A 20154-nucleotide genomic window follows, 5' to 3' on the forward strand; every position below is an offset into this window, starting at 1 on the left:
ACGCCCCCACCGGATGCAAGGGGTCGGTATGCTTTTGTCAGGAACGCAGCGGAACCCCCAAAGGAGACGTCCAGGTCGATATCGAAACGTAGGGTGCTCTCAAGTGTAAGAAATCGGGATTTATGTTGTGTGCGAATCTCCTGTTGTTGATGATAACATGTTTGGTTTAAGCGCTAGTATATACATTAAGTTAAATATTGGATTTATGAACATTTATATATGGAATGTGATTTCTCCTTTTTTTTCTGCTTTTGTCTCTCTTTCAATTCCAGAAAGGTTTTACAAAAAGGTGTTTAAAAAACTTTCTTGTTAGAACACTTTAGAGTAGAGTTATTACTGTACCGTGTAAGGTATTGCTCTCCCCAGATTTATTTCCAAAATCAAATGCACGATGAACCATGATTTAAGCGGCCAATAAACTATTTGGAGATTTGATTCGTGTGAAATTAACATTCATCTACAGCTCGATGTGTTGATGACTGAATTATTAACAATTATTTAGAGTTCTGATGCTTATGAAGATAACAGTCATCCATTAGACATAGCATTTGTCATTGGCTAATAAACAGCGATTTGGAGTTGAGGTACGTATACCTTTAACACGCATCCTGGCAACAAAAAGTTTTGTTGTTTGAATAATAAACGACTGAACGAACTATATTAAAATTGTAACTTAATCATTTAAAAGTTTTGCTTTATATTTTTAAAGAAGTTGTTTGAGATCAGTTAGTCCTTCGGAATATTTCGTTTAAAAATTGAAAACTATCATCGTAGTTTACATAGTCATGAGTCACAATCATTTGACATTTATGTCATGACGTAAAATTTACAGGTTGATCAAATGTATTTACAAATTAATAATATAATAAATTATTATTAATATCAACGCACTTTTATTTATATGTCAACATGATGAGTGATTCGTACGACAAACCTTCTTACTGCAGGTGAAATGTCATTCGGTTAAACCCGTTAAAACCCTGTGGTACCGAAGTAGTTCGCATCAAAATGTATTCGCACCTTACTTCGAATATATAACGGCGTTATAGGGCAGACAAAACTGAATGCAAGGTAGCCTGATACAATCTGATTCGTAAAAAAAACACAGCAATAATAACCTTCAATCACAAATTATGTAAACGCTAACAATGTTTCTGTATACAAACGAACTTCAAAATCATGTTCACAACAAACAAAAGTTCATTATGGATATGCAAAGGTCAAGTTCACTGTCTTTGATTGAGTACTGCCGCTGATAGTGTAAGCTTTGTAACTGACAAAGAAAGTATTGCCTATTTTATTCGGCCAAAATATATTTGTATAAGTTGTAAAACTTCCACAAACAAATGAAAAAAATAGTCCAAATCTGAACACAACAGTGTAAAATATTGTTCTTATTTGAATTGCACACAAATTAATAAGCAATATAAGAATCAAGCAAACTGTCGTTGTTATGTTATAAATGGGACAATAAACATCAGATATGATGCAGAGCTATAAAAAATCATGACACATACTTTTCTTGAACGAGTATATACCCGTTATTCTGCTATATCATCGATGGCAAAATTTGTTTCCCAAATCCAGTCCCAAAATTTATAATGTATTGTTTGATTTGTTCATGTTTAAATATAGAGCCCTTAACACTATCAAAATGGTGAGAAAAAGCTCTAATTTGTTTATTTCAAACCTCATAATTATTGTTCATTAAACCATAGACTACGATACTTATTAATTCATTTTTATTGATAAATGTAAAGTGCTTTGTTAAATGACTTCCACTTAACTGAAAATGACAAAACAGTATTTATGCGCGATTTCCTGTAGATATGGTAATAATAATATCACATTCAAATGCTGTATATGGAAAGCTGCCAAATTTCGGAGCGCATTGGTTGACCAGATTGTGATGTGCATCCGGCATGAAAGTCTGCGCCGCTAGTGAACGCAGCGCATTCGGATGTCAGAGAAAAGGGGCTTGTTTCCGATTACTACAATTGCATTTGTGTCTATGACTCTATAGAACGACAATAGCCTACTTCACATGGAAACACATGTTTCTAAACATATCGAATAAAATAAGCTATGACATCGATATTCGGCACAAGTCTCGAAAATCGAGCTGGTGCGAATATCGAGCCAGCTCTGACATTGAAATACGGCACTAGTCCTAATATCGAGCTGGTGCGAATTTAGGGCCAGCTCTGTCATCGACATTCGACATAAGTTCCGAATATCGAGCTGGGACAATATCGAGCCAGATCTGAACACGACATTCGAAACTAGTCCTGAATATCGAGCCGGGTTAAATGTCGAGCCAACTCTGACATCAACATTCGGCACTTGTCACGAATATCGAGCTGGGGAGAATGTTAAGCCAACTCTGACATCGATATTCGGCACTAGTCCCGAATATCGAGCTGGGACGAATATCGAGCAAGCCATGACATCGACATTTGACTCTAGTCCCGAATATCACGCTGGGACTTTTATCGAGCCAGCTCTCAAATCGACATTCGGCACTAGTCTCGAATATCGAGCTGGGATGAATTTAGAGCCACCTCTGACATCGACATTCGGGACAAGTCACGAATATCAAGCTGGGGCGAATGTCTAGCCAGCTCTGACATCGACATTCGGCACTAGTCCCGAATATAGAACTGTGGGGAATGTCGAGCAAGCTCAGACATCGACATTCGGCAGTAGTCCCGAATATCAAGCTGGGCTGAATATCGAGTCAGCTCTGATATCGACATTCGGCACTAGTACCGATTATCGAGCTTGGACAAATATCGACCCAACTCTGACATTGACATTCGGCACTAGTCCCGAATAACGAGCTGGAGCGAATGTCAAGCCAGCTCTTACATCGACATTCTGCACTAGTCCCGAATATCGAGCTGGGACGTATATCTAGCCAGCTCTGATATCGACATTCGACACTTGACCCGAATATCGAGCTGGCGCGAATATCGAGCCAGCTTTGACATCGACATTCGACACTAGTCCTGAATACCGAGGTGGCCCGAATGTAGAACCAACTCTCACATCGACATTCGGCACTAGTCCCGAATATCGAGCTGGGGCGAATGTTGAGCCAGCTTTGACATCGACATTCAACACTAGTCCCGAATACCGAGGTGGCGCGAATGTGAGCCAGCTCTGACATCGACATTCGGCACTAGTCCCGAATATCGAGCTGGGGCGAATGTTGAGCCAGCTCTGATATCGTTTTTCGGCTCTAGTCCCGAATATCAAGCTTAGGCGAATGTCGAGTCAGCTCTGACATCGACATTCTAAACTTGTCCCGAATATCGAGCTGGGGCGAATGTTGAGCCAGCACTGACATCGACGTTCGGCACTAGTTCCGAATATTGAGCTGGGACGAATATCGAGCTAGCTCTGACATCGACATTCGGCACTAGTCCCGAATATCGAGCTGGCGCGAATGTCGTGCCAGCTCTGACAACGACATTCGGCAATAGACCCGAAATTGGGCTGGGGTGAATATCAAGCCACCTCTGACATCGACATTCGACACTTGTCCCGAATATCGAGCTGGGGCGAATGCCGAGCCAGCTCTGACATCGACATTCGGCAGTAGTCCCGAATATCAATCTAAGACGAATATCGAGCCAGCACTGACATCGACATTCGGCACTAGTCCCGACTATCAAGCTAAGTCGAATGTCGAGCCAGCTCTGACATCGACATTCTGCACTAGTCCCGAATACCAAGCTGGGGCGAATGTTCAGCCAGCACTGACATCGACATTCGGCACTAGTTCCGAATAATGAACTGGGACGAATATAGAGCCAGCTCTGACATCGACATTCGGCACTAGTCCCGAAAATCGCGCTAGGGCGAATGTTGAGCCAGCACTGACATCGACATTTGGCACTAGTACCGTATATCGAGCTGACATCAGAGGTAAGGGGCAACAACGAAGACTGATTTGAGTGCTTACTTTTAGCAACTCTAAATGACTATCTCGTGACAGATGTTATCTATAATGATTTTCATCGGGGGAATCTATACTAACCGCTGTAGGCAGGTGACCGCTGTTCTCAGGTGACATCTAGGTCAGGTTTGACTGTATTTAATTAATATTTGGTTTATACTGTCAGCTTGTTTTTCACGTAAATAATTGTTCAAATCATACCACTTTGTTTAAAAGGGACCACGCCCCCGCAGTAAAACGAGATGTCCTATAAAATTAAGCAAACAATTGAACTACAAACACTTCATCAGGAGAGAAATTTTAGCTCTGACCTATCAAGTAACAGAACTATGCACCTTTTTGTACTTTTAAACGTGCAACATCTTCATATCATTGTTTACATTGCAAGTTTTAAATTTATACTTCACACGTATGTTCGAAGTCACTATTTAGGTCACTGTTCAAATTCCACAATTCTTGCCAGCAATTTGGTAGAATTATGATCCTGTTGCTGCTTAGACAATTCTGGTTAAAACAACATTTGTGTTCAGGGATTTTATGAAATTCATTGACCGAAACCTATAACTTTAGCCAGCTGTTGAGCAGTATTTTTTTACCTTTTCTACTTAACTCTTATAGCTCTAAACCTTCATGTGTAGGATTTTACTGTAAAGTTTGCGAACAAATAAAAAAAGTTAAAATTTCAGCTTTGTTTACAGCGCAAGTAATGCATAAAGTATTTTAATAAACAAACTTATTGAATTAACATGTGTTTAGTTGTAGCGATTACATGATCTTAAATTGGCTTTTAGCAGTTTGCTTACTTAATGTCACACTCAAATATGTTGACTACTTCTATAATCAGTCAAGTCTTCACAGACATGGTTGAGTTATGCTGTTGAATGTAATTTAATAAAAAAAAAACGGCATTCGTAAAAGTTTTCACATGTACCTAATATGTTGCATCCGATCGGCACTAATTTTTTTTCTCAACTTTACGTTAATCACAATTTTCCCTATGATGTAAAAAATAACGTTAACATATAATAAGATACACACATCTTTTCCACCAATAAAGTGCCACTTCACATTCATAAAGCCCAGTTTTCCCAGACCTAGGCTCATATCAACTAGAGCGACACCACCCTAATATATATAATACTCAAAAACTATTCCGTATATATCACAGACAGAATCAGAAATAAATCTCGTTGATTGCTATATAATATAAAAAATATATAATGCATTTACATGTAAATGCCCATTAAATAAATATAAATGTATAACAAAATGTGGAAAGTCTTGTATTCAATATACAACCGCTTAACAGCGGAATTAAAGAAAAACTGCATGCTGCATCTTAGCTTCAGTGCTTCTTGATGCACACACTCAATCAATGTGTTTCGAATAAGTGTCGAACCATTAAGCTAAGTAATCGCTTAGTGGAATCGTTTGATGATTAAACGAAATGCGTCCATGTCCCATAATCCTGCCATGAAGCCTTAATCAGTATTACGCCCCTGGCAAATGCTCTGCACCATACAAGTAAATCGCCTTTCTGCTTTTGGCTTCTCAAATACTCATCAACTATATGTTGTTGTTCTCACTGCAATATATGTTGTTTCTTCTACTATTAATAATGATGCTATCAATACTTCTGTTTTATTACTATTTCTACTACTATAACCATATTACTACTACGAAGAAACGGTTATAACACTATGACACGAGCAAACTCTTAATAGAAGATGAACATACAAACCTATGACAAAAACACATTAATTATAAAAAGTGAAATTATAAAACAATAAAACAAGCGTATTCTTAACAGAGGATAAAGTTACAAAACAATAGCAAAAACCTACTCTTAAAATAAGATGCAAATACACAATTGTTAAGCGAACGAACTCGTGAGAAAAGATGAATTTTAATACATATAACTCTACCCAACGTTTAATAAAAGATAAAGTTAAACAATCACAACAAGAAACACACTCTGAATAGAATATGAAGTTCAGAAACTATGACAGGAATGCACTCTTAATTAATGTGAAATATAACATACCGTTACTATAAATAGTAACAAAATGACGTCGCGAGCGGGCCGTTATTTGTATCAAGCGGGCCAATATAAATTATATCGGACCGCTTAGCCGGGCCGATTTTTCACATCAGAAAAGAATCGGATCACGCGGCTTCAACTGAACAAAATGGCGTCCACATTCAGTCTTAACCGACGGTTATCAATAAAATTAAGCCACAACTCAACGAAAGAATCGAACATAATTATAATGACGCGTAGCACAAAGTTAGGATAATACAAATATCAATTGAAACTGAAACTTCTCTGTACACTAGATCGATTCCTCTATTTTAGCTTTAACAGGATAAATCAAACAGCAAAATGTACAATAAAAGACACACTCACCTCGATGGCAACTTTAATCCGATGCTTATAATTATTAAATTACAGCAATGCGCTATTTCGTTTTTTGTTATTCCATCAGTTTATCTTTATTTCTTTTAAATCACACTTTTTAAACAAGCGTATCGAATGCTAATGACTGTCACCAAAAGCACGATTTACGAAATCCAATGACTTGTCGGAGCATTAATTTTATTCCTATCGAAGCTTCCAATTGTTGTCCCTAAAATCCAGAGTCTAGCTAAAACTGGTGTGTTTTGTAAAAAATTACGTCACATGAGATACGTCATACATTTCGTACAATTGAATGAAAATAAAAGTACGGAAGGCTGGTTCTGTAATATATTTTAGTAAAGGTCCACAATAGTAGGATATGTGATATAAACGATGCCATACGGCAGAGCTGGGACGGACCTCTATGATCGGCCCTAGCCGCATAATGGCCATCGGGCCAAAGGCCCTCGGACCGTTATGTCGGCAGCGGGCCGATAACAGACGTCCGGCCCAGCTCTGCCGTGTGTTATTGTCTAAATAACAGAACAAAATACAAGCACCTACTCAAAATAGAATTTGAAATTTCAAAACAATTGGGCATACGTACTATGGATAATTGTTTAGATGAAAATACATGGGCACGAACAAACTCTTAATATATGATTACATTACAAAATATTTGACATCATAGCATTCTTAATGAAAAAATACCTTATACATCTACTTGATAAAATAACAAAGTAGTTTATTCGAAAGGTTAATGGGCATTCGCTTTGACCACGTTACCTGGATGAGCACAATAGACAGTACGTTTCGCTACCTTGTTACACTCTACGGAAAGAGAAGATTGGTCATACAGATGCTGGTTTCAACTATGTATGTCAAACATGTGTTGGCACAATCTAGCAAACAAATAGAACACAATTTGATAGGTAAAATAATCGAATCCTCAGACTGAAGGTTATAAACGAAATGAACATCGAACATGATGAGTCGTTACTTATGTTTCATTTGTTTTGGGTCGTGTCGTCCGAGCAAAAACATGGTGAAACATTGATAACCAGGTTGATCTCGAAACCAATGGCAGTGAATCGGAGATTAACATGTTTGTAAGCATCATTAAAAGCTATCCAGAGGTGTGATAAGGTAATATATTTAGGCAGAACTTTTAAACAACGGTTTATTTATGTATCATTATGAGCTGTTTGTTTCTTGTTGTTTTTTTGTTGTTCAAACGTTTCTCAATATGCAAAATGTAGTCTATTAAGATTTGAAATAAATGAATGACAAAATGAAACAATGAAAAATAAAAATAAGTAAATAATAAATACAAAATTATGTAATAAATTCATAAATTATTAAATTAATTAAACAAATAAATACATAAATAAACTCAATAACTCAATAAGTAAATGAATAAATAAATAACTAACTAAATAAATAAATTATAAATTTAAAGAATATATAAAAAAATAATTCAATAATAAAGTAAATACATAAATAAAAAACAATCAATTAATTAGCTGAATCAGTAGTATTTGACGTATTTGAAGCGGTTGTCGTGTTACCAATAGAAACAGAAGTATAATTGGCATCAGAAACAAAAGTTGCAGAAGCAGCAGAAGTTGCAGCATCACCAGCAAAGATTATATTATGATTATTTGAACAAGCTAAAGTGGACGGATTATTAATATGTATCGTCATGGGAAATGCTTTGGAGGTAATTCCTCTCGTTTTTGCAAGTGCTTTTCGGCATTAATAGCTCAAACAGATGCATTTTGTTTGATCATATGGAGACTTACCTTAGCGATTACTCAGTTGAATGATCAAACAATAATTATACCCGCAAGGATTGATAATGTGCCATCAGAAAATCTTATGCAATATTAGATGCAAAATAGTGTTTATCTGTAATTCCCATGTAAAGGGTTTATCGCAAATACTAGCAATTCTTGTTCAAACGCCATTAAGCTTAGCATTCCTCTTTAGTCCCGTTCCTAAAATGCAAACACTATATAAATACCGGTAGCCCATGCTGTATAATGATTTTGCTTTGCGTTTCCACTGATGAAACTGCAAGGTAAGTTCTTGCAAGTGCATTTTAAATTTTTGACACTTGTTTACCTGTGAAACTTCTGGTTTTATTTCTTTATGTAAGTCGAAGTCTGTTCAGGTTTTGTTTTGCCTGCTGCTCATCAGTATCTCAGGGTTGGAAATTAAGCCTTTGCAATTTAAATTTACAATAAACGTCTCTTATTTAAATGATTTTATTTCTAAGGGACTATATATGCATCAATGTGCGTATCTGAGTGGTAAAGGGTTTACATAACTGTACATAATGTGCATAATGTGTTTTATCTGTGATATGTGTTTAAATTATCTGATAATAATTGGCTTGGACAGGGATTTGAAACTGGTTTAAAATAGAGAAGACGTATTGGGAATGTGTACGAATTGAATTATGACTTATTTATCAATAAAATATTGCATTATCGCAGCAGACAGTCACGAACACACTAAAAACAATGTACTAATTTCTTTTTAAATCTTTGGACGATGTCCAGAATGTCAGACAAATGTGACTTAATATTGCCTCGCATGTGTTTCGATTTGTTTTAGATAATAATATAAGCAGTTGTTATAATTTGCATTAATTACTAGATGTGAAATCGTTTAAAAATATTATGGTTTAATACAATTAAAACATGACATCAAGTAAGAGTTATGATTATAATCACTCATTGAAACGTTTTATCAATACAAATAGGAACACATAGCGTTTTATAACAAATTCTCTACAATTTTACATTTAAGATCTTTACGTCAATATTGTCAATCGTATTAATCGGGAAAATGTGTGAAGGGTTCAAATAACATTACGAATAACATGCTTCTTGTCGAGAATTTAAATATATGCTTTTAATATCAATGTTCAACATTAAATAAGCCTATTTTAACTAAGATAGATATTAAACCAACGGTCAACGTAACAGGAAGATGCACATTATGCTATCAAAACGGATAAATAGTGGAACACGTCTTGTTGAATTAAGCAAACATAATACTATCTATCTTCGCTTAACTTTACTTACCGTAATCAGTGATATATCATTATAATCGCCATCATCTTGTTCATTTTCAACGCCTGTATTGTCATTAAACTTGTTTGTAGATGCATCTGCTGCTGCTATTCTTCCTGACATGTTCTTTGATTGTGGTATGTTCTGCAGGTTCTGAAAGTAAGTAAATATTGCAGGTAGCCAAAAAGAAAAAGAAAAAGCACGCGTCAGGCGTGTTTTATTTACTGATAGTCACCGATTATGGCGCAACACTTTTCATTCAAAGTTACGGATTATGGACGATTGTATTTCATGTTGGTATCGCGACGGCTGCGTGTACAGACATGGGTTTTATAAGTCAATAACCCAGTTACCCGCAAATAAGACATTGCATGCTTAACTATTTTTAGTTTTTATTACAAGAAAATGGCCTTAATATCATTTTGTTTGTTGCGCCGCACACATAATGTCGTGTTTGTCATGCACTGAATAATGTCTATGTGCAAATGTTCAAGATTCTTTTGTTTATGTGCTGTTCTGTATCAATTATGTTGAGGCTTTAAACATCATAAATACATCTTTCGGTTTTGATTAAAAAGTCACGTTTACTTGTACATAATAGAGTTTTGTATTTTTTGCATTCACTGCTATCACACATGTTTCGAATAAAAACTAAAACAAGTATGCATCGAATTTCATCAGAAATAAAGTTTAATGATATTTTGTTAATTTTATTGAGCTATTATTTTTGACGGAATCGTAAAAAAATCAACAAATAGACAATTTCTCAGTATTGGTTGGATTACGCATGCACACAACAATCTACATACACTGAAAGGATAACTGTGCTATATAAGTTTTTGTATTTTTCTTCAATAACGCACAAACAATACACCTTTTCACGCCAATATCGACAAAAATGCCTGTTTCCAAAATATTTTATATTTATATTTTATAAAATTCTTGTTTACATAGTTTTTATTTGGAAAGAATTGTTCAAACTGTTGACGCATATCTTATTGTATCTATTCATAAAGCATACATTGATCAAATATCATCCCGTGTAATAAATTAAATGTTATCCCCGCCGTGTTAAAAACAGCACATACGCTCAGTTTAATTACGTCATTGTTTGTTTGTCGTGGTCTTCAGTCATTGGCATTTGTTAATTGTCCAACTGATGACAAAAGCATGCGATCATTACATGCATAAATTAACATAATGTGTATTTGCTCGGCACGAATACATGACCCACTTACCAAGGCTCGCGGTTTAGGTTTAGTCGGCCTCGCTGAATAAACTTCTCTGCATTCAGCATTTACCTGGCAATATATTTATTTTGCGTTTCAAGCTGCCGCCTGGCATGTTATAATAATTGTTAACACAACAAATAAAAACAATACCAAACTATTCATTTGAGGCAGCCGCTCTAAATGGCATAACATTTACATGCATAATAGTTTCTAAAATAAATATTTGTTGCAATAAATATATTTGTAGACTATTCTGTATTGCTTAATGAAAGGAAAGCATGTTTCGTGACACAGATTTCTTTTATTCACCCCGTTGCTCTTTTTAATATTTGTTGAATGTGATTCATTTCTACAGAAGATGATGACTTTAACGTTGATTTTGAGTGATATGAAGTAACCCAAAATACAGACTGATAAAACATGCAACTGATCTGAACAAAATATATAAGGCACCTGTGTATCAGGACGATTTATCGAGGTATGATGAACACAGCTTATAGGACACTGAATTCAAATAAATTCAAAAACAATACAACTAAGGGTTGCAATGTCGACGTGCTACAGAGCAATATTCCTCTCAGAATTTAAAGTGCTGTGTTTGGTATCGATCGTTAGTAGTATTATCTTCAATTGTGTTGTGTCTATTGATTAATTCCAAATTATCTATCCAGTAGAGCGTTTTAAAGAAATGAGCACTTTTTTCTACAGATAAACCATGCTCTTACAAGGGAAGATCGTACGAAGACGGTGCAGAGTTCAAGGAGGAATGCAATACTTGCAGGTGCTCCAACGGGTCTGTAGGATGTACAGAAATTTCCTGCGTAGGTATTAAATAAGCGTGCTACCATTTTTCAATTGTCGTTTTTGCGCAAGCGATGAACAATTTTTACAAAGTTTAAATTATATTGTTCATAGTATTCACAGCATCAATTATATTGTTCCTAAGTTACAGTGCATACAACATTATTTACATAAAATGAAATGCATCCATTATATAAAAATATTTAACAAAGCGGCGGAGATTTGGGGCATTGTTCGTTCAAAATAGTGTTGATGGAGGTAGAGTATAGATTTTAATTTACGAATGCTCATACCATTTAATATTATCACTTTCGGCGCATTTCTGAAAGCACAAAATTATTTGAAAATGTGGCATTTATCTAGCATTATAAGTAAATCGTATTCTTTATAAGACATTATAGTGTCTCATTTATTGTTACTGCTGTCTTTTTCAGACAAAGCCAGGCAAATGTCATAAGCTGCCTAGATACAGAAATGAGGTATGCAAGGAAAGTTGCTCTTTCGATTATGACTGCCCAGGTGTACAGTAATGCTGTCCCAGTGGGTGCGGGCATATGTGCCGTGAGCCCAAAAAAAGACTTTTTGAAAGGGGTAGTTATACACCGTTTTGCTGAAAAAGCATGTTTAATTGACCCTTTCTGCCCTTTCATGGAATATATCGAGATATTGGAAAAATATGGGTATTAAATACAATAGACATATGTATAGTTGCAATAAACCGTATCTTCTGTCTTTTTATGTTATTTTCTAGTCGCTTACAACATAATAAAACAAACCAAAATAACTCTACGCATAATTGATATTACAAATCAATGTCACAAATATTATAGTCAAACATGTCTTTCTTGTTACACAACTGTAAATAACCAAGTCTATTTAATTTGTGATGATGATGATGGTGGTGATATATAATGAGGAATCTAGAAATAAATAAAGCAATATGTTCGCAAAATTGTATAATGAATACAATTCATGATTAAAAAACAAAAGCATTATATGTGCATTACATGTCAAGACTTAATACAACATTTCGTTATATGCATGTAATACATTTTATAAAAAGAAACGCAAATCAAATAAATATTAAAACGATATATCAATGCAAATACTATTTAGGCATCAGGGAAGTTTTTTTTTCTATAGCCGTGCTTATTCCATAACGGCTATAGACGTAAAGTCATATTTTTTGTCCATAGCCGTATCGTTGATTTTCCCTTTGACATGATCAAACTCGTTGCCAGCAGAGTTAAGATGGTTGTTAACGTTGTCTGAGATTTCGGTTGTCGAGTCCCTTGATACCCTGTTATTGTAATCGTAGTCGGTGTTTTCCTTCGTGAATCATCAATGTCCGTGTATGTGTGATTCGTAACTATGATACATATCTCCATCAACAGTATCCAACTCAAGTGCATTCGCTGTATTAATTGGTGTAGATTTACTAGTTGTCTGTTTTTCTAATATAAAATAAGGATTTGCTTCGTTTAAAGGCATGTCATCAGCCAGCTTGCCGTCTTACTTGTCAAGAACGAAGTATGGCTTAATTTCGTTTATTCTAACGCCAGTTCCGTTGCCAATAGCTGATTGGTGTTTCTCAAAAACAACGTAGTCATGAACGTCTGCTGAAACGGAAGTGTTAGAGTTAATTTGCTTTACACATCCGTCGTCCTCTAAGACAAAGTGGTCATTACCCTCTGATGCTGCAAGTCCAATTTTTCCATGTTGATATGGCCTTCCGGCTCTGGTATGCTGTCCACTGTAGGAATGGCTTGACACAGTAGAAGCACAATATTTGTCTAGAATGTAATTATGTTCATCGATGTCCTTGGTGCCCGTGTTCTGCAGACAACTGTAAGTGTGATTGAATATTAAAGCCCCTGGACGTTGGTTGTTTGCGTTCTGTTTGGATTCCTCCTCGCTTAAGATATTTGGTGATTACCTTCTTTGTTTTTCAATTTTGAATATTATTTGTTATTGCGCAGCACAATATCCTTGTAATAAATAAAATGCATACATTTTGATTAGCAATTGCATCTTCAGAAAGTCGTTTATACTACAAACTGTAACAAGAAGTCATTTATATTCTTTACACATATTATAAACTATAATGTTGATCGTAAACATATTTATAATAGTTAATGATTCAGCATCAACGACCTAGTGTTTTAAATATTTATGATAACTGCCACGTAAAAAACAGCTTTAAGTTTGTATAAACGCTCACTATAAGGTATCAAATTTAAGTGACTACAAACTTGCCGCTATCTTAGAACACACACGATCACAACCGCTGCTACCGCTAGTGCGACTGCTACTTATAATCCGGCTGCTATTGCTGCAGTAGAAGGCCCTGTCATAAAACATAGAAAATACAAGTTAGTGTTGTTTTAGAAAACCTAAACAAAATATTAACGAGTGGTTCTGGTTTTAGCGCCTATCAAATCATCGTATCGACACTTATGTGGTTATTGTATATATCTTATCTTATGTCCGATTATTTCCGCGTTTGTTTCTGTCTTCACTACGAAATAAAATAAAACAAAAACAAAAACAACACTTACACATTAAATTACGCCATTAATACGTACAACATGATGCCATTTTTACGTACAACATTACGCCAGTACGCTACTCGTTTGTACTGTATTTAACACATTGGAAAAACACCAACAGTATGATAATTGGATGAACAATATTTGATTCGATTATGCATTTTTTATAAATAGTGCTCAGATTCAAGAGTTCAGTATTAATAGATGTATGGAATGAACGAACTTTGTTACAATTAAACCGTTGATAATACACACCTCATTACCGAAAATTAATACATTATATAACCTGCATATCAACGGTGTTGGATATGATGTTGTAGTGTTGGGTGAAGGTGAGGTGCTGAATGATGTTAGTGTGATAGGAGTGATGGTCGTCGGTGATGGAGTTGTTGTTGAGGAAGTTGTTGCAAAATAAGTCAGAAAAAACGCATGTTTAAAGCAGAATTCGTGGATATAAAACACGACTCTTGTTAACTCAACCTTTAAGTTAATGGACTAGTTTTTGTGTGAGTATTAATATGTAAGATGGCTTTGGAATAAATAGAACATGACATAAGAATCGCATGCTATAAGTGTACAGGTCAAGTTTTAAATAAACAATTTAAAAGCAATTTGTTCTGAACATCTTTCCCATTTTAATCAATGTAACTAAACTTATACTTATGCAATCCATTTGTATACACTGGCATACGGCTGTCAACTAGGTTTCTTGTCCGAAGCATAGCCCGAAAACCGGATAATATATCAAATTGAAACGTTATAGATCTTTGTGGAAAGTTCAGTGCACAAGTTCCATAATTATTGTTTTTGAAATTGCATATTAAGGGCAATTTGTAAAGATATATATTTAAACTTTTTTCTGAGCATATTTTTAATAGACATGAGCTACCTATTTGACACTCATAAGTAGATAGATGCCACTAAAGAGTTGTGAAAGGCAAACTAACCATATAACTTGATTCAAAGATTCGATTGGCTCTTTGTTAATTATATTGTTTAAAGTTCGTCTGATTATAGGTATAACCCTTAAACTGCATTGGTATATTGTTCTCATTTAACGGTATCGCAGAACATTTCAATGGTGCTGGCAACAGAGGGCAGGACATGGGTATATCAGTGCTAACAAAAATAAGAGACAGTTCCCGTTATTCGAGACTTTTTAAGGAATTGGAATTCATAAAGAAGTTTGAAACACAATCACCAAATAGATAAAATACAAAAAATCAACTTGATGTCCTGCTACTATATATTACAAATATGTGTGAAAAACACTTTATAGCGAGCGAAGCTCGCATTACGGTTACACGTGTATTTGGCTGTAGATCTACAGGTTGTTGTTTTGAAAAGTTTGGTATCTGCGCGCGCAATAACCGGATATCCGCAATATCCGAAACCGGAACTGGAAATTTTCGAAGTAAATAACCAGCGTCTCCTGATCGATCATAATGATAAAATAAATAAAAATGATCAAATTTATTGATTTTAAATATTCTAAAATTCTTCTCTGTATTTATTGCTACTAGAGCGCTATATTTCGAATAAAGCATCAGCATTCTTCGTGTAAAACATTTGTCTTCATTCAGGGACTTCCCCGTTCGATGACGTCATCACCAAATTTATCCAAGTAACAAATGACGTCGCCGTTGTGTGTGTACATAGCAAGTGTCAACAATGACGGCTACTTGCATTTTTTATTTAAAATGATGACAAAAACAAGTAAGTGCTAGTATTTATTGGACGATTGCCATGGAAGAACAAACACAGGATTAGTTCGGCTTGTACTCAGGTACCAAATTTTTCAAAACAGCAACCTGCACAGTCAAATACTCGATTTCATAATCATTTCATATAGAAATCTAGTGTATTTATTTTTCTTTCACTGTCTAAGTCATACATTACATTTAAATTTTAAGGTGGTAAATCACATTTGAGTATCATTTCAACATGACCAAACTTTATTATCTCATCAAAAAAAAAATATATCAGTGATTATATTCTAGATATCTATTCTCTTCTATTGAAAAAAATACAAGAATTTAGCTTAATTTTAATGCCTCACAAAATGGCATGATTCAAACAAATATTGCTACCTTTGACAATATCTCATAGTGAGGGAGATAGTGCCCTTATTGATATCTGAGCTAACCTTTCTGGTAAAGAACATTCTAAATTAATTATTTGATAATGCCTACAAATAGTGCAGTATTTATAGATACTATTAAATGTGATTGATTCAAGCAATCAAAAGGTTTGATCAAATGTGATTAATCATATTTAAAACATTCAAATAAGATATAAATAACTTTGAGATGGTTGTGACTTGACAGTCGCTACCTTTAGTACGGTTGCTGACTTGACAGTCTTTACTTTGAGTACCGTGGGTGACGTGATAGTGGCTACCTTGAGTACGGTGGGTGACGTGACAGTCGCAAACCAAAATGGCTTTTAAACAGTAGTTAGGAATATACACATTAATTTAATCCAAGTATTTTGGTACTTACAAGTGTAAAATTATTAAAGTGTTATATCAATTGTATAAAATAACATATTCTGGTGGGTAACATAATTATCACTGACCTACATTGCATTTTTTTCCTCAATTATGGTCATTTGAAATTACTTTGACTTTAAATGCTCAAAAAGGAAAATAAAACAAATATGCTGCCTGGCCCTTGTGAAATCTTAGTATAGTATGCAACATGGAGAAATCATTGCTGATGCCAGTGACGATGATGTGCACCCGAAAATTATAATTGAGAAGGTAGCAACAGTTGGATGTTCTAAATTTTAACATTTCATGTTCTAGTTGATTGTTTAGTGTTTTAAGGAGGTAATGCCAAGGACATAATACTAGATTAATATATGTCCTTGGTATATACCAATTTTTGTTTACACCTCAATTTGTTGATAGTTTCATGTGTTACGCAACTTTCACCTTCGATCTATCTTCTCTTCAGGTATACATAATTATCAAAGTATAGGTCACTTTATGGTTTAGATAATTACTTATAAGAATATAAGAGTTATTTAGTTACAAGGACTGTTCTGTTGCTCTTATCCGCAGTTGGTATTCGAACCATATGTATTGTAACAGATTTGTGCAAAATAAGGTGATTTCATCTCAACTATACACAGTCGGCAAATAAGCACCATTTTTACAAACAGAAGCTTTTGTGGGCTTTTCAAACATTACCTCATGTGTGCTTTTGAACTGACAACATGCTGTTCTAAATCATAACAAAATATCAATTAAATGTTATTCTTTGTAAAAATTTCCTAAGCAAGGTAATCATGCTATTATACAGCATTGCAGTCTACATATATATTTTTCAAAAGGTCAGATAGCTTAATTGGTAGAGCAACCCAGGCAATTATCATATGATCATTATCATCAGCTTATGGGTGGATTCGGGTTCGAATCCCGATCTGACCTTCGTAGATAAACCTGTGGTTGCATGGCTGGCAACTGATAGTGTGACAATCTCTTTTTGGCGGGGTTTTGGGCTAAAAGTTTTGTTCATCAGGTCACATGAAACCCTTTAATATGGTCCGTTTGTTGTTTAATTGCTGATTAACATAATAATTACAAGTTCATTTCCTTATTTTTTTATACCAGTGCCTATAGTATATTATTACCAGTCTTTAAGAACTCCACGTACGTTCTTCTGTTAGGAAGTGCCTATAAAAAGTTTATTTAAATATCATCTGTATTTAAGTTTTTTGTTAGTTTCTTATATTAAACATTAATCGAGCTCGCTTTGAGGCTTTGCCTTATTTCATATAATTAATCATCAACATAAATGAATGTAAAAATTATAGTACTTTATGCAATTTATCTTATCCTCAATGTGTATACGATATATAGAATAGCAAGTATACATGATTATTTAATCACATATCATTATAATCTTTTACGTAGATATGGATTGAAATCATTCAATTAATTAAATAAGTTTACCTTATTTAATTTATGATAACAAGTTTAGGTAAATTATAATTTAATATGATGATGTATTATTTTATTATAAAATATCAATTTATTAAATATATAAAGCACACATATGACATAAGATTGAGACATAATATGTAAGTATTTAAAGTCATTTCATTTTTGGCGAATTTTTACAATTGTTGGCGCCATTTTATATAACGTAATTTATGACGTCATCGTGTGCAACGTCATTTGACGTTTAAAAACATTTTCTTTGTTATTTAAATTGTGTAGTCAAAAGTCGTAAAAATGTAGTTAACATATAAATTCTATTGTTTTGATATAAGCATTATGCCGAAACGTCAATTAAAGGAGTATAATCAGAGTGTTTATTGTAGTACAACGAATCAACAAATAGTTTTCATGACAGTTAATAAACAACTCTCGTGGAGTTCTGACGTTACGGCATAAAAACATGAGGGCTTAAATCAATATTAATGCAGGTTGATTGTGTCGATAAACAATGATATTGCGAAAGAACATGTGCATACGCCTCATCTTCATTCCGGCAATAACAATGAACGTTTCGGATGTTGTTAATTGATCACGTTATAAACGGAAGATAACATTTCAATTGTTAGAAAATAATCCACGAAACTATGTAATATTACGAGCGTATTTAACAAACATTATTGTGTAAAACACAAATACTTGTGAAAGAAGAATGGCCATTGTCTACCTCATGCCCGGAGTTTCAAAGTTTGGGTTTGCCGTCCTACGACCGAAAAGTTAAAGTCTTGTATAGAGGATTTCTGCTGGCTTTTATTATTGGAGCTTTAGGTAAGTGTGGTTGTATTATGATTGAAACATAATTATAGATTCCTTAATTATATATGTTTTATCTACTAAAGCTATGAAAATCGTTTCAATTCTAACATTAACATTGTGTTTTATTTAAATTAATAATAATACTACTAATAATAACGGTTGAAAATTCTGATTCTCTTGTGAACAATAAGCCACTTAGTAGTTACATAGTCTTTAAAAGAAGCTCTGGTTTTGTGTTGTATATGTATGATCATTTATTGTATATAAAATTTATGAATTAAAGGGGCAATTAACGTCGAGCAGGGGATGACATGATTTTCTCTTCTGATTTTGTCTTCTGGGGTTTAATTATTCCTTTATATATTATTATAGTGCATATCCAAATTTAAAAAAAACGTGAGAAAAGTACACTATGCTGTTAAGATCATTTGCAAACAAGTTGCCCGAAATTTGCCACACAACAGTTCCAATTAATATTCATATTTGTGGAGAAGTTGTATTGCCGAACAACGATTAGTTCGTGCTTTTTTATTTCTTTTTGTATAACTTTCGTAACTTCTCAGGATAGCAATAGCCTGAATGAATTCACGGATAATTCTTCAGCCACATTTAAAGGATGTATAGAAAGTGACATATAAACATCGCCTTTAGTAATGGCACGAAAGCAAAAAACTGTCATATGAAGTTAATTAACAATGATTTGTTTCAGCCCCCACCCCCCCCTACCGCCCATGCACATGCATTAAGTTATTTTATTTGATAGAATAACATGTTTATGGCCACAAGTACAGCTTAGCATATTAACTTAAATGTTTTTCTTTATATTAGACATTTATTTAAATAAAACAAGTACTTGAATGAAACACATGGTGTATCGTTTAACCTGGCTAATAATAACGCGCTCGTCTAATGAAGTTTGCAAGGTTTGTTTTATATGTGTACTTAATTTCATTATAAACCTGTACTCTGAAGATCAGTAGAACATTAAATTCGAAAAATGTTTTAATGTACATGATCAAATGCATTGAAATAAATTAAACATCGCCGTTCTTTTCTCTGACATCGCCTGAAATATGGTTGTAAATTTTTTTTTCCATATTTTTTAAAGACAATGTAAACGATAATAATATTGTTGTCAATAGCGTAACTTTCTTAAATGGTCATTGGACTTGCATTTTAAGTAATGAATGATTAAATGCTTAAAAGTTTATTCTCGTTTCATGTTGTGATTGTTCATATGTGTCTTCAGGGCAAGTTTGCTACACTATTACTGGAATTTATAATGTTGTACAATTATTGATTTCTTTAGTATATGAGCCTGCCTATGTGACAATGGGATTTAATGCATGTGCGTAAAGTGTCGTCCCAGATTAA

General features: G+C 34.3%; 1 long non-coding RNA gene across 1 annotated transcript; it reads left to right on the top strand.

Moving 5' to 3' along the window:
- Positions 1-9537: 9537 nt before the first annotated feature.
- On the top strand, positions 9538-12204 carry LOC127841263 (uncharacterized). Its single transcript, XR_008030828.1, has 3 exons — positions 9538-9598; positions 11380-11492; positions 11907-12204. It is a non-coding gene; the product is annotated as an uncharacterized LOC127841263 (long non-coding RNA).
- Positions 12205-20154: the final 7950 nt, after the last annotated feature.

Source organism: Dreissena polymorpha, chromosome 8 (genome assembly GCF_020536995.1).
Source record: "Dreissena polymorpha isolate Duluth1 chromosome 8, UMN_Dpol_1.0, whole genome shotgun sequence".
Lineage (NCBI taxonomy): Eukaryota > Metazoa > Mollusca > Bivalvia > Myida > Dreissenidae > Dreissena > Dreissena polymorpha.